The sequence below is a fragment of the Oryx dammah genome, unplaced genomic scaffold (genome assembly GCF_014754425.2).
Source record: "Oryx dammah isolate SB20612 unplaced genomic scaffold, SCBI_Odam_1.1 HiC_scaffold_24, whole genome shotgun sequence".
NCBI lineage: Eukaryota > Metazoa > Chordata > Mammalia > Artiodactyla > Bovidae > Oryx > Oryx dammah.
Genome location: NW_024070208.1, coordinates 64,490,521 through 64,506,434, shown reverse-complemented (window position 1 = coordinate 64,506,434; position 15,914 = coordinate 64,490,521).

The window sequence follows — 15,914 nt, the reverse complement described above, 5'->3', positions numbered from 1 at the left end:
CCAGGTGGCTCAGTGGTAAAGAATATGTCTCCCAATGCAGGAGATACAGGAGACTCAGGTTTGATCCCTGAGTTGGGAAGATCGCCTGGAGGAGGTAAAGGCAACCCACTCCAATATTCCTGTGTGGACAACTCCATGGACAGAGGAGCCTGGCAAGCTGAAGTCCATGGGGTCACAAAGAGTTGGATGTGACTGAGCACGCACACACAAGTCTTGCTTGCACCAGATCTCTTGACTAATCTGGCATGTTTTTCAGGTAAACACATTGCTCCACTTCACCCATAATTTTCAGGTATATTTTTCTTTTCATAAGTGATGCCATCAATCTCCAATGATTGACTGTATATTCTTAGGGTTTTCTAGATTGACTTTCTACTTTTGAAGCTTATTAGTTCAGAGAAGCAATATGTTTGATTGATCTTTTTCCTACAAAATTTACTTGATGATTCATTGAATGCTGTATACTGATTTTTGTTTCTGTGTATGTTAATAAAATTTATAGTGTCCAAATTGAGTGGATATTTTCTATAATTTAAATATAATAGGAATAATTGTAAAAATTGGAAAAGTTTGAATAGTTATACATGGTACTCAGTTCAGTTTAGTTCAGTCACTCAGTCGTGTCTGACTCTGAGACCACATGGACTGCAACACGCCAGGCTTCCCTGTGAATCACCAGTTCTGGAGCTTGCTCAAACTTATGTCCATGGAGTTGGAGATACCAACCAACCATCTCATCCTGTGTCATCCGTTTCTCCTCCTGCCTTCAATCTTTCCCAGCATCAGGGCTTTTTCCAATGACAGTTCTTCACATCAGGTGGCCAAAGTATTGGAGTTTCAGCTTCAGCATCAGTCCTTCCAATGAACATTCAGGACTGATTTCCTTTAGGATTGACTGGTTGGATCTCCTTGAAGTCCAAGGGACTCTCAAGAGCCTTCTCCAACAGGACAGTTCAAAAGTACATAGTACTAAGTTACTCTAATTTTCAATTTAATTTTCAACTCTTTTGCATCTTTTTCACAATATTATTTAATTCACACCCTTATGGCAGAAAATGAAGAGGAACTAAAAAGCCTCTTGATGAAAGTGAAAGAAGAGAGTGAAAAAGTTGGCTTAAAGCTCAACATTCAGAAAATGAAGATCATGGCATCTTGTCCCATCACTTCATGGGAAATAGATGGGGAAACACTGAAACAGTGTCAGACTTTATTTTTTTGGGCTCCAAAAACACTGCAGATGGTGACTGCAGTCATAAAATTAAAAGACACATGCTTACTCTTTGGAAGAAAAGTTATGACCAACCTAGATAGTGTATTGAAAAGCAGAGACATTACTTTGCCAACAAAGGTCTGTCTAGTCAAGGCTATGGTTTTTTAAGTGGTCATGTATATATGTGAGAGTTGGATTGTGAAGAAAGCTGAGCACCGAAGAATTGATGCTTTTGAACTGTGGTGTTGGAGAAGACTCTTGAGAGTCCCTTGGACTGCAAGGAGATCCAACCAGTCCATTCTGAAGGAGATCAGCCCTGGGATTTCTTTGGAAGGAATGATGCTGAAGCTGAAACTCCAGTACTTTGGCCACCTCATGCGAAGAGTTGACTCATTGGAGGGAGGGATTGGGGGCAGGAGGAGAATGGGATGACAGAGGATGAGATGGCTGGATGGCCTCAGTGACTTGATGGACGTGTCTGAGTGAACTCCGGGAGTTGGTGATGGACAGGGAGGCCTGGCGTGCTATGATTCATGGGGTCGCAAAGAGTTGGACAAGACTGAGTGACTGAACCGACTGAATCTTGATTTTCAGTCATAGTAGTTGGGAAGGGGAAGAGATGGGATAAGAAAGATATAGATGAGGGATATCAAGAAGTACAAACTTTCAGGTGAAAAATAAGAGGCATGGGTATGAAATACATAGTGTGGGGAGTATAGTCAATAGCTATGTAGTATCTTTGTATGGTAACATGTATTAACTAGACTTATCTTGGTGATCATTTTGAAACATATGAACATATTGAATCACAATGCTACATAACAGGATTAACATAATGTTATTGGTCAAGTACACTTCAAAAACAAACTGGTAAGATTTCAGATTTGTGATTACCAGAGGTCAGGGGTTGAGGGATGAGAAATTGAATGAAGGCAGTTACAAGGTACAAACTTCCCGTTATAAGATAACAAAGCACTAAGAACGGAATGTACAACATGATAAATATAATTAAACTGCTGACTGTTTTAATACATATAAGTTGTTAAGAGAGTAAATCCTAAGAGTCTCATCACAAGAGAAGTGATGAAAACTCCTATTTCTTTATTTTTATATCTATATGAGATAATGAATGCTCACTAAACTTAATGTGATAATCACTTCATGATGTAAATAATCAAATCATTATGCTGTACAATCTTAAATTTATGGAATCTAAGTTGTTGTATGTCAATTATATCTCAATAAAACTGGAAGAAAAGTATTAAAATTTTCTATGTAAAATGTAAATGTGACCCAGGTTGAATTTATTTTGTCATGCAAGATGTCATTTTTAAAATACATTCAGAATATTTGATCTGTGTTTCAAGAATTCTGAGATGTACATAGGGCAGAAGAATTCCTTCAAAGAGAAAGGCATACATGTTTTGTTTTTGTTCATTCCAAAACTGCTGTGTTACATTCCAAATTTATTCTGCATTTTGAAATACAGAGAATATACACCATGACCATAATGCTTTCAAATAAATACTTCAGATTTTATAAAATTGATATTAATATATTTTTATCAATTTATTTTGCTGCTTGATTTCACATACAAATTTGGCTTATGGGTTTTCATTTAACAACTTTGAGTAGTTATATCATGAAAAGGATACTACATGTAATGACTATGACAGAAGTAGGCAAACTGGAAACTGTCAGGTGTCTCAGATCAAATCTAGTCCTTAGTTGTTTTTGTAAATATTTATTGAAACACCTATTCAGGAAGCAACAGTTAGAACTGGACATGGAACAACAGACTGGTTCCAAATAGGAAACGGAGTACATCAAGGCTGTATATTGTCACCCTGCTTATTTAACTTATATGCAGAGTACATCATGAGAAACGCTGGGATGGAGAAAGTGCAAGCTGGAATCAAGATTGCCGGGAGAAATATCAATAACCTCAGATATGCAGATGACACCACCCTTATGGCAGAAAGTGAAGAGGAACTAAAGAGCCTCTTGATGAAAGTGAAAGAGGAAACTGAAAAAGTTGGCTTAAAGCTCAACATTCAGAAAACTAAGATCGTGGCATCTGGTCCTATCACTTCATGGCAAATAGATGGAGAAAGAGTGGGCACAGTGGCTGACTTTACTTTTTTGGCCTCCAAAATCACTGCAGATGGTGATTGCAGCCATGAAATTAAAAGACACTTATTCCTTGGAAGGAAAGTTATGACCAACCTCAGTTCAGTTCAGCTCAGTTCAGTCGCTCAGTCGTGTCCAACTCTTTGGACCCCATGAATTGCAGTACGCCAGGCCTCCCTGTCCATCACCAACTCCTGGGGTTCACTCAAAGTCATGTCCATCGAGTCACTGATGCCATCCAGCCATCTCATCCTCTGTCGTCCCATTCTCCTCCTGCCCCCAATCCCTCCAAGCATCAGAGTCTTTTCCAAAGAGTCAACTCTTTGCATGAGGTGGCCAAAGTACTGGAGTTTCAGTTTCAGCATCAGTCCTTCCAATGAACACCCAGGACTGATCTCCTTTAGAATGGACTGGTTGGATCTCCTTGAAGTCCAAGGGACTCTCAAGAGTCTTCTCCAACACCACAGTTCAAAAGCATCAATTCTTCAGGGTTCAGCTTTCTTCACAGTCCAACTCTCACATCCGTACATGACCACTGGAAAAACCATAGCCTTGACTAGACAGACCTTTGTTGGCAAAGTAATGTCTCTGCTTTTTAATATGCTATTTAGGTTGGTCATAACTTTCCTTCCAAGGAGTAAGCATCTTTTAATTTCATGGCTGCAGTCACCATCTGCAGTGATTTTGGAGCCCCCCAAAATCTAGTCTGACACTGTTTCCACTGTTTCCCTATCTATTTCCCATGAAGTGATGGGACCAGATTCCATGATCTTAGTTTTCTAGATGTTGAGCTTTAAGCCAACTTTTTTTACTCTCCTCTTTCACTTTCATCAAGAGGCTTTTTAGTTCCTCTTCACTTTCTGCCATAAGGGTGGTGTCATCTGCCTATCTGAGGTTATTGATATTTCTCCCGGCAATCTTGATTCCAGCTTGGGCTTCTTCCAGCCCAGTATTTCTCATGATGCACTCTGCATAGAAGTTAAATAAGCAGGGTGCCAACCTAGACAGCATATTAGAAAGCATAGACATTACCTTGTCAACAAAATTCCATCTAATCAAGGCTATGGTTTTTCCAATGGTCATGTATGGATGTGAGAGTTGGACTGTGAAGAAAGCTGATATCAAAGAATTGATGCTTTTGAACTGTGATGTTGGATTAAACTCTTGAGAGTCCCTTGGACTGCAAGGAGATCCAACCAGTCCATCCTAAAGGAGATAAGTCCTGGGTGTTCATTGGAAGGACTGATGTTGAAGCTGAAACTCCCAATACTGTGGCCACCTGATGCGAAGAGCTGACTCATTTGAAAAGACTCTGATGCTGGGTAAGAGGATGACTGAGGATGAGATGGCTGTATGGCATCACCAACTCTATGGACATGAGTTTGAGTGAACTCTGGGAGTTGGTGATGGACAGGGAGGCCTGGTGTGCTGTGGTTCATGTGGTCCCAAAGAGTTGGACACAACTGAGTACTGAACCAAAGTGATTCACTTTCTTATTGTTTAGGACTGTTTTCATCCTATAAAGACAGAGGTTTGTGGTTCTGACAAGACTGTACAGTTTGAAGACCTGAAATATTTACTATGTGTTCCTGTACAGGAAAAAAATTGCTGACCTCTGCTCTGTGAGAATACTGCAATTATCCCCATTTTACATAAGAGATAATTGAATCTGTGAGAATTAAACAGGTGTTCTAGAGCACAAAACTGGTAAATGGAAAACTGTTTATTGTCACATGAGTTTAACTTCAAAAGACACATAGGGATTCACTACCAAGGACTGGAGGCAGACATTCTAAGCAAAGAAAACATGATATTTGATGGAACAGAAGAGCATTGAAATTGGTAAGTGTCATTTTATTTTGGTTGTGGGGTGAGATGTCTTATAAATGGGAAAATCTCACTGTATGAAATTAAAACAGAAGGCAAGAACATGCTACAAATAAAGGGCTCTGTAACAAAGTTACTGTGCTTGATCTGGGTGCATCAAATAAATAAGCAACCTGATCAGATTTGTTATATATATATATATATAGCTGCTTCAGCAATGCTGCTGCTGTCGTGTCCAACTCTGTGTGACCCCCATAGACGGCAGCCCACCAGAGTCCACTGTCCCTGGGATTCTCCAGGCAAGAACACTGGAGTGGGTTGCCATTTCCTTCTCTAATGCATGAAAGTGAAAAGTGAAAGTCAAGTTGCTCAGTTGGGTCCGACTCTTCGCAACCCCATGGACTGCAGCCTGCCAGGCTCCTCCGTCCATGGGATTTTCCAAGCAAGAGTACTGGAGTGGGTTGCCATTGCCTTCTCCACAGCTCTAGCAGTCCTTCCAAATACAGTTCAGGGTTGATTCCCTTTAGGATCGACTGGCTGGATCTCCTTGCTATCCCAAGGGCTCTCAAGAGTGTTCTCCAGCACCACAATTCAAAAGTATGAATTATTCCATGCTGAGCCTTCTTTATGGTCCAACACTCACATCTGTACAGAACTACTGGAAAAACCATAGCTTTAAGTATGCAGATCTCTCTTGGCAAACTGGTGTCTCTGTTTTTTAATACACTGTATAGGTTTGTCTCATTGGAAAAGACTTTGATGCTGGGAGGGATTGGGGGCAGGAGGAGAAGGGGACGACAGAGGATGAGATGGCTGGATGGCATCACGGACTCGATGGACGTGAGTCTGAGTGAACTCCGGGAGTTGGTGATGGACAGGGAGGCCTGGCGTGTTGCGATTCATGGGGTCGCAAAGAGTCGGACATAACTGAGCAACTGAACTGAACTGACCTGATAGGTTTGTCATAGCTTTTCTTCCAAGCAGCAAGCGTCTTTTAATTTTGTGGCTGTTGTCAATGTCTGCAGTGATTTTGGAGCCCAAGAAAATAAAATCTGTCACTGTTTCCACTTTTCTCCCTTCTATTTGCCATTAAGAGATAGGACTGAATGCCATGATCTCTGTTTTGGTAATTTGAGTTTTAAGCTGGCCTTTTTACTCTCCTCTTTCACCTTCATCAAGAGGCTCTTTAGTTCCTCTTCACTTTCTGCCATTAAAGTGGTATCATCTGCATATCTGAGGCTGTTTATATTTCTCCTGGTAATCTTGATTCCAGCTTGTGAGTCATCCAACCTGGCATTTTCCAGGATGTACTCTGCACACAAGTTAAATAAGTAAAATAAACAGGATGACAATATACAGCCTTGACATACTCCTTTCTCAATTTTGAACTAGTCCATTGTTCTATGACAAGTTCTAACTGTTGCTTTCTGTCCTGAATACAGCTTTCTCAGGAGACAGGTAAGGTAGTCTGGTATTCCCATCTTTTAAGAATTTTCCAGTTTGTTGTGATCCACACCATCAAAGGCTTTAGCATAGTTAATAAAGCAGATTTTTTTTTTTTTGATTTCCCCTGCTTCTTCTATGATGTATTGGATATTAGAAATTTGATCTGTAGTTCCTCTGCCTTTTCTAAATCCATCTTGTATATCTGGAAGTTCTCAGTTCACATACTGCTGAAGCCTAGCTTGAAGGATTTTGAGTATCACCTTGCTAGCATTTGCAATAAGCTCAACTGTGTGGTAATTTGAATACTCTTTGGCATTGCCTTTCTTTGGGACTGGGATGAAAACTGACCTTTTCCAGTCCTGTGGCCACTGCTGAGTTTTCCACATTGCTGGGATTGCACTCAGTACAGTGCAGCACTTTCACAGCACCATCATTCAGGATCTGAAATAGTTCAGCTAGAATTCCATCACCTCTACTAGCTTTGTTCATAGTAATGCTTCCTAAGGCCCACTTGACTTCACAATGAGTGGCCACACCACTGTGCTTGTCCAGGTCATTACGACCTTTTTTGTATAGCTCTTCTGTGTATTCTTGCCAAGTCTTTTAAATCTTTTCTGCTTCTGTTAGATGCTTACCTTTTCTGTACTTTATCGAGCCCATCCTTGCATGAAGTGTTCCCTTGATAACTCCAATTTTCTTGAAGAGACCTCCAGTTTTTTTCATTCTATTGTTTTCCTCTCTGCATTCTTCACTTAACAAGGCTTTCTTATCTCTCCTTGTTATTCTCTGGAACTCTGAATTGAGCTGGGTAATCTTTCTCTTTCTCCTTTGCCTATTGCTTCTCTTCTTTTCTCAGCTATTTGTAAGGCTCCTCAGGCATCTCTTCATATTACAAGAAATCTTTTTGCACTAAACACCTTAATTAAAAAAATTTTTTTCTATACATCAAGAGTTAAAAAACTATAGAAAAAATTAATACTGTAGCTCACCAGTTCCTTTATGGTAAACTTCTGCTTACTATGTTGCCATAGAAGCAACTCCAAAACTTTGATTAGTGATAAAAAAAAGAAAAACTTCCCTCCCTTTTTTGATTTTGTATTTATATTTTAACATCTCCAATTTTCCATTATTCAGGGCAATGCCTCAAGTATTAATACATTATTCAGCTTTATATCTTCAAGTATAACATGCTGCTACCACTATTTTCCTAAATATATGGTTAAGTCTCAGATATTCACTCAAATATAAAGTGCAGTGAGGTATGCAATGCAATACTGTAAATAATATTGAACACCAGACACAGAAGATTTTTCCATTTACATTTAATTCATGTACATTTCTCTGGTTCTGAACATTCACTTCAAACAAGTAACAAGTAATCTACATTGAAGAACTAACAGAGAAGTTATTATACTCTATCCTGTTTCCCAGAGAAGGCAATGGCACCCCACTCCAGTACTCTTGCCTGGAAAATCCCATGGACGGAGGAGCCTGGTGGGCTGCAGTCCATGGGGTCGCTAAGTCGGGCACTACTGAGCGACTTCACTTTCACTTTTCACTTTCATGCATTGGAGAAGGAAACGGCAACCCACTCCAGTGTTCTTGCCTGGAGAACCCTCTGTGGGGTCGCACAGAGAAGCCTGGTGGGCTGCCGTCTATGGGGTTGCACAGAGTTGGACACAACTCAAGCGACTTAGCAGCACCCTGTTTCCTGTTGCTCTGCTTTACTCAGCTCTTATCTGAATGCAGTTTTGCAAAGGAAATCAGCTATTTTCTCTCAGTCTAGTGCAAAGTTCTCTCTTTTTAGAATGTTCTCTAGAGTGAGTTATAAAGAACTGTTAAGTACAGGAAATAAAACAGAGCAAATTAAAAAGTCAAGTTGTTTTCAAAGCATTTAGTGACTAACACAGATAAAAAGAAATTCAATACTTCAGTAGAATTGCTTTGTCATATTTAAAAATAGACCATCTATCCCTAAATGTAGAAACTCCACAGGGAAACTTAACTTCATATTTCCAGATTATTCCAACAGGTAAACTGCAGGAAATGTGCTATGTAGCTTCAAAAGCAAGGTACACATTTAGTTAAAAACTAGTGAGATTCAACTAGAATATAAAAGATACAGAGCCAAAACACAATAAACTGTATATACATTTTACTGTTATGTTTCCTAAGGTACTTTGCTTCAATTATGAATCCACTTCCTGCATCTATAAAAGTCTGCCAGTAGGGCTCTCCCTTGCATTATAATTTAGAAACAAATAATTTAAATTTTTAACAATTTTCTTGAAAGAAAATGTCAACCTTGAAATCCCAAACAAAACTAAATATATTGAATTTCCAAAGCAAATGACTAATGCTTGCAACCAACACTTGTTTTTGCCATTTCTTTATGATCAAATCATTATTAATCTACTAGTGTTATAAATATGTTATTTAATATTGAAACCTATCATCATTATTTTAAAAAGTATAAATCATGCAAAGATGTATACTACAAAAGTTTGCAGCATTGATTAAATGAGCACTGAAGAGAATGCTCATATTTATTTTTAGCTATTTATCTATTGGACAAATTTTTAGTTTTTAGCCATAAAATTGAAAACTTTGTCCCCAATTGTTTGCATTTTGCCTTTTTTATTTCCTTAATTTATTTTTAATTGGATGACAATTGCTTTATAATATTGTGTTCGTTTCTGCTGTACAGCAATGTGAATGAGCCAGAAATCAGCAATACGGAACCATGAACTTCCAGATGTTCAAGCTGGTTTTAGAAAAGGCAGAGGAACCAGAGATCAAACTGCCAACATCTGCTGGATCATTGAGAAAGCAAGAGAGTTCCAGAAAAACATCTATTTCTGCTTTATTGACTATGCCAAAGCCTTTGACTGTGTGGATCACAATAAACTGTGGAAAATTCTGAAAGAGATGGGAATACCAGACCACCTGACCTCCCTCTTGAGAAACCTATATGCAGGTCAGGAAGCAACAGTTAGAACTGGACATGGAACAACAGACTGGTTCCAAATAGGAAAAGGAGTACGTCAAGGCTGTATATTGTCACCCTGCTTATTTAACTTCTATGCAGAGTGCATCATGAGAAACGCTGGACTGGAAGAAACATGAGCTGGAATCAAGATGGTCGGGAGAAATATCAATAACCTCAGATATGCAGATGACACCACCCTTATGGCAGAAAGTGAAGAGGAGCTAAAAAGCCTCTTGATGAAAGTGAAAGAGGAGAGCAAAAAAGTTGGTTTAAAGCTCAACATTCAGAAAACGAAGATCATGGCATCCGGTCCCATCACTCCATGGGAAATAGATGGAGAAACAGTGGAAACAGTGTCAGACTTTATTTTTGGGGGCTCCAAAATCACTGCAGATGGTGACTGCAGCCATAAATTTAAATGACGCTTACTCCTTGGAAGAAAAATTATGACCAACCTAGATAGCATATTCAAAAGCAGAGACATTACTTTGCCAACTAAGGTCCATCTAGTCAAGGCTATGGTTTTTCCAGTAGTCATGTATGGATGTGAGAGTTGGACTGTGAAGAAGGCTGAGCACCGAAGAATTGATGCTTTTGAACTGTGGTGTTGGAGAAGACTCTTGAGAGTCCCTTGGACTGCAAGGAGATCCAACCAGTCCATTCTGAAGGAGATCAGCCCTGGGATTTCTTTGGAAGGAATGATGCTGAAGCTGAAACTCCAGTACTTTGGCCACCTCATGTGAAGAGTTGACTCATTGGAAAAGACTCTGATGCTGGGAGGGACTGAGGGCAGGAGGAGAAGGGGATGAGCGAATGAGATGGCTGGATTGCATCACTGACTCAATGGACATTGGTTTGGGTGGGCTCCAGGAGTTGGTGATGGAGAGGGAGGCCTGGCGTGTTGCGGTTCATGGGGTTGCAAAGAGTCTGACACAACTGAGCGACTGATCTCAACTGAACTGATACATGTATCTCCTTCCCCTGGAGCCTCCCTCCTACTCCACCTGCCTTTTCACTCTTCTAGGTCATCACCGAGCCCAGGTCTGAGCTTGCCTGTTATACTGCAACTTCCTACCAGGTATCTATTTTACACATGATCAACTTAGTGACTAAACAACAATGAAACAATGACAAAATATATATTTCAAGGTAACTCTCTCAATTCCTTCCACCCTCTCCTTCCCCTGCTGTGTCCACAAGTCCATTCTCTGCATCTGAGTCTCTATTCCTGCCCTGCTGGGATTAATGGTTCCAATATGACATAATGATTACTCATGAGTATGAAGGCAATGGCACCCCACTCCAGTACTCTTGCCTGGAAAATCCCATGGACAGAGGAGCCTGGTGGGCTGCAGTCCATGGGGTCACTAGGAGTCAGACACGATTGAGCAACTTCACTTTCACTCTCATGCATTGGAGAAGGAAATGGCAGCCCACTCCAGTGTTCTTGCCTGGAGAATCCCAGGGATGGTGGTGGCTGGTGGGCTGCCGTCTCTGGGGTCTCACAGAGTTGGACACAACTGACGCGACTTAGCAGCAACAGATCCCTATGTTACAATAAGAATAAAAATATAGACAGGCATGCTTCATTTGTTATGCTTTGCTTTATTGCCCTTTGCAGATAAGTTATTTTTCACAAAGTGAAGTTTTGTGGCCACGCTACATAGAGAAATTCTATTGGCACCATTTTCCCATCAGTATTTGTTCACTTCTTGTCTGTGTGTCATATCTTGGTCATTCTCACTGTTTTCAATTTTTCATCAGTATTATATTTGTTATGGTGACCTGTTATCAGTGATCTTTGATGTTACTATTGTAATTGTTTTGAGGCGCCATGCACCTCACCCATGTAAGATGATGAACTTAATTCATAAGTGTTGTGTGCATTCTGAGTGCTCCAACAACTAGTTATTCCCTCACCTCATATCTTTTCGTCTGGCCTCCCTATTTCCTGAGATACAATAATATTAAAATTAGGCCACTTAATAACCATTCAATAATCTCTACATGTTCAAGTGAAAGGAAGAGTTGCATATCTCTCAGTTTAAATTAGAAGCTAGAAACGATAAAGCTGTGTGAGAAAGGCACATTGAATGATAAGACCGGCTGTTACCCCTCTTATGCTAAACAGTCAAGTTGTGGATGCAAAGGAAAAGTTCTTGAAGGCAATTCAAAGTGCTGAGAAAGTTTCAGATAGATGCATTCTGGGTAGAAAATCAAACCAGCCATAGCATTCCCTTCAATCAAAGCATAGTCCAGACCGAATTTCTAACTTCCTTCAATTCTGTGAAGCCTGAGACAGGTGAGGAAGCTGCAGAAAAAAAGCCTTAAACTAGTAGAAGTTGATTAATGAGGTTTAAGGAGAGAAGTTATCTCCAGATAAAATGCAAGATGAAGCAACAATTGCTTATGTAGAAGATTCATCAAGTTACCCCAAAGATCAAACTAAGATAATTAATGAAGTGAACTACACTAAACAACAGATTGCCAATGTGGACAAACAGCCTTCTATTAGAAAAAGATGTTATCTAGGACTTTCAAAGAAGTTACAAAGAATTACAAAGAAGATGTCAATGCCTGGCTCTCTTGTTAGGGGCTAATGCAGCTGGTGACTTTAAGTTGAAACCAATGCTCATATATTATACCATTCTAAAAATCCTAGAACCCTTAAGAATTATGTTCAGTCAACTCTGCATATGCTTTATAAATGAAACAACAAAGCCTAGATGACAGCTGCTTACAACATGGTTTACTGAATATATGATCCCACTATTGAGTCCTATTAATCAAAGAAAAAAAAAAGAGTCCCTTTCATATTAGTCAAAGACAATGAATCCAGTCACCGAAGATCTCTGATGGAGATTACAATGAGATTAATATTGCTTTTATGCTTACTTACATAATTTCCCTTTTGTAGCCCATGGATCAAGTAGTAATTTTGATTTCAAGTCTTATTTTCTTAGAAATATATTTCATAAGGCTACAGCTGCAATAGACAGCGATTACTCTGATGGATCTCGCTAAAGTAAATTAAAAACTTTCTAAAACACATTCACCATTTTAGATGTCATTAAGAACATTCATGGTTCAGGGGAAGAGGTTAAAATGTCAACTTCAACTGGAGTTTGGAAGAAGTGATTCCAATCCTCGGGGTTGACTCTGAGGTGTTCAGGACTTCAGTGGAGTACAGGAAGTAACTGCAGATGTGGTAGAAATATCAAGAAAACTAAAATTACAAGTAGAGCCTGAAGATGTGACTGAATTGCTGCCACCTCACAATGAAACTTTCACAGATAAGGAGTTGCTTCTTGCAGATGAGCAAAGAAAGTGATTTCTTGAGATGAAATCTATTCCTAGTTAAGATGCTTTCAAGATTGTTGAAATGGGGAAAACTGATATAGAATATTACATAAATTTAGTCGATAAAACAGCAGCACAGTTTGAAAGTATTGACTCCAATTTTAAAGAAGTTCTACAGTAGGTAAAAATGCTATCAAGCAGTATTTGCATGCTACAGAGAAATCATTTTTCCAAAGGTCAATGGGTGGGGCAAACTTCATTTTCTTATTTTAAGAAATTGCCAAGCCATCATAAACATTAGCAACTGTCATCCTTGATCAGCCAATAGCCATCAAATCAAGGTAAGGCCATACAACAACTAAAAGATTATGATCACTGAAGATTCAGGAGGTTAGCATTTTTAAAAAATATATAATATTTTTAAATAAGGTTTATACATTGATTTTTAGACATCATGCTATTTCACACCTAACAGACTACGGATATAAACATAACTTTTATTTCACTGGGAAGCCAAACATTTTTTTTGTGACTTGCTTTAATGTAAACATAGCTTTTATTGAGGTGGTCTAGAACAAAACTCCCAATATCTCCAAGGTATGCCTGAATTATAAAATAAAGTCTGCCATTAAATTCAAAATAATCTGCTATTTCACTATTATCTCTTTGGAGTTATTCCAACTGAACAAAGCTTAGTAGCCTTACATGGGTATTTATTACTTCCTATAGCTGCAGAGTTTCTCCGTGTTACGTTCATATTTCACATTTTGAGACCAATCACTTGGCTAACATTTTAGATATGTAACTCTATGATCTCCTAGAATAAAAAGTAATATTTTGTATCAGAATAATGCAGGCATTTCTATATTTTTACTTAGCTGGTCAATTATAAATTTGTCTGAAGAGTCCTTGTTGAACACACTATCAAGACTAGATGTTGTCATAAACAAACTGATAGATTATTTACCTAAAATTCAGATGGGTACTCAAGGTTCTAAGAAACATGAACATATCATGATAAAGGAACCTAACAGGTTATGGATACTTTTATTCTGTGTTATCTTAGTCAGTGGAAACATTGTTCATATAGTCACTCCAGCCATAATCTTGATTGCTCATTTTCCCTCTATTAAGAAGTCCTCTCATTTCTATTCTTAAATATCACAGGTCAGTCCTTCCTCCAGTCTACGCTGCCATGTATCTTAGTCTAATATAAGCCACCATCAAGTCTGAATGATATGACAGCTTCCTTTTTGATCTTCCTGCTTATATTCCTATACTCGAAATCATTTTTTTTTTCTTTGCAAGTTAGCTCTGGTAAACATTAAAGATAAAAGAATTACAACCTGCATGATTCTTGTGTCCTATATTATAATCCATTGTTTATGACCTCTGAAAAGTTACCATGAGTGTTTGCTAAGTCACTTCAGTCGTGTCCAATTCTTTGTGACCTTATGGATTGCAGCCTGCCAGACTCCTCTGTCCAGGGGGATTCTCCAGGCAGGAATAATGGAGTGGGTTGCCATGGCCTCCTCCAGAGGATCTTCCTAACCCAGGTATTGAACCCACCTCTCCTGTAGCTCCTGCCTTGCAGGTGGATTCTTTACCACGGACCCACAGGGGAAGCCCTGAAAAGTTACCATATTACAACTTTAATAAAATCTATGCAATCTTCTGGTTGCAATAAGCATACCATAGAAGGCAATGGCACCCCACTCCAGTACTCTTGCCTGGAAAATCCCATGGACAGAGGAGCCTGGTAGACTGCAGTCCATAGGGTTGCTGAGAGTTGGACATGACTCAATGACTTCACTTTGACTTTTCACTTTCCTGCATTGGAGAAGGAAATGGCAACCCACTCCAGTATTCTTGCCTGGAGAATCCCAGGGATGGGGGAGCCTGGTGGGCTGTCGTCTGTGGGGTCGCACAGAGTCGGACACGACTGAAGTGACTTAGCAGCAGCAGCAGCAGCAGTGATTAAGAAAGAAGACTCTGTGTAAGTAAGTCTGATAGTTTAGGATCTTAACTCATAGGCTTACTTATAATGTGGTTTTGAACAATTTACTTAAACTGTTTCATTTCCTCATTGTCAAAGACAGAAGTAGTTCTTTTCTCAAAAGACTTGTCATGAGGGATAAACAAATCAATTCACATGCAGTGCTTAAAATGGTTCCTGGCACACAACAATTGCTAAGTAAATATTTAATATTATTCTTTACCAACCAAAAAAAGTTACAACATAAACTGGACTCTTCCTTCTCCATTTCTTCTTACTTTCTTATTCATCCATTGCAATCCAGACTCGATGCATCCTCTGTTTAATTTCTCTAAGCCCCCAAATTTTTCCTAGTTGTGGATTTTCACTCAGAATCTGAAATGATCTTGCTTGTGTTTTTCACACTGGCCTATTCTCAGCCTTGTTTGATCAGCTGTCACCTTTTCAGTAACTGTCCCCTAAATCCCTGTCAGATCCTATAATTTTATTTCAGGTTATTGCTTCCTAATCATTATTAAGATGCTTAATTGTCTATTTCCTTGTTAAAATTCTGCTGTCTGTCTTATTCATATCCAGTCCTGAATGCTTCTTAAAGACGTGATAACAATGACAATAAAAAATGCATTGAACTACTCAATGAAAGCATGAATCAATAGCTACTTATAAACCCAACAGTTTAACTTCTTTTTGAAGGTCGCCTTGGTTATTCGGGGTGTCTTGCATCTCCATACAAATCTTGAGATTTTTTGTTCAATTCCGTGAAAAACGTCATTCGTAATTTGATAGGGATTGCATTGAATCTGTAGATTGCCTAGGGCAGTATAGTCATTTAAACAATACTGATTCTTCCAATCCATAAACATGGTATCTCTTTCCATCTGTTTATGTCTTCTTCAGTTCCTCTCATCAGCATTTTAGAGTTTTTGGAGTACAGATCTTTTGTTTCCTTAGGTAGGTTTATTTTTCTTTTGTTTCCTTAGGTAGGTTTATTTTTCTTTTGTTTCCTTAGGTAGGTT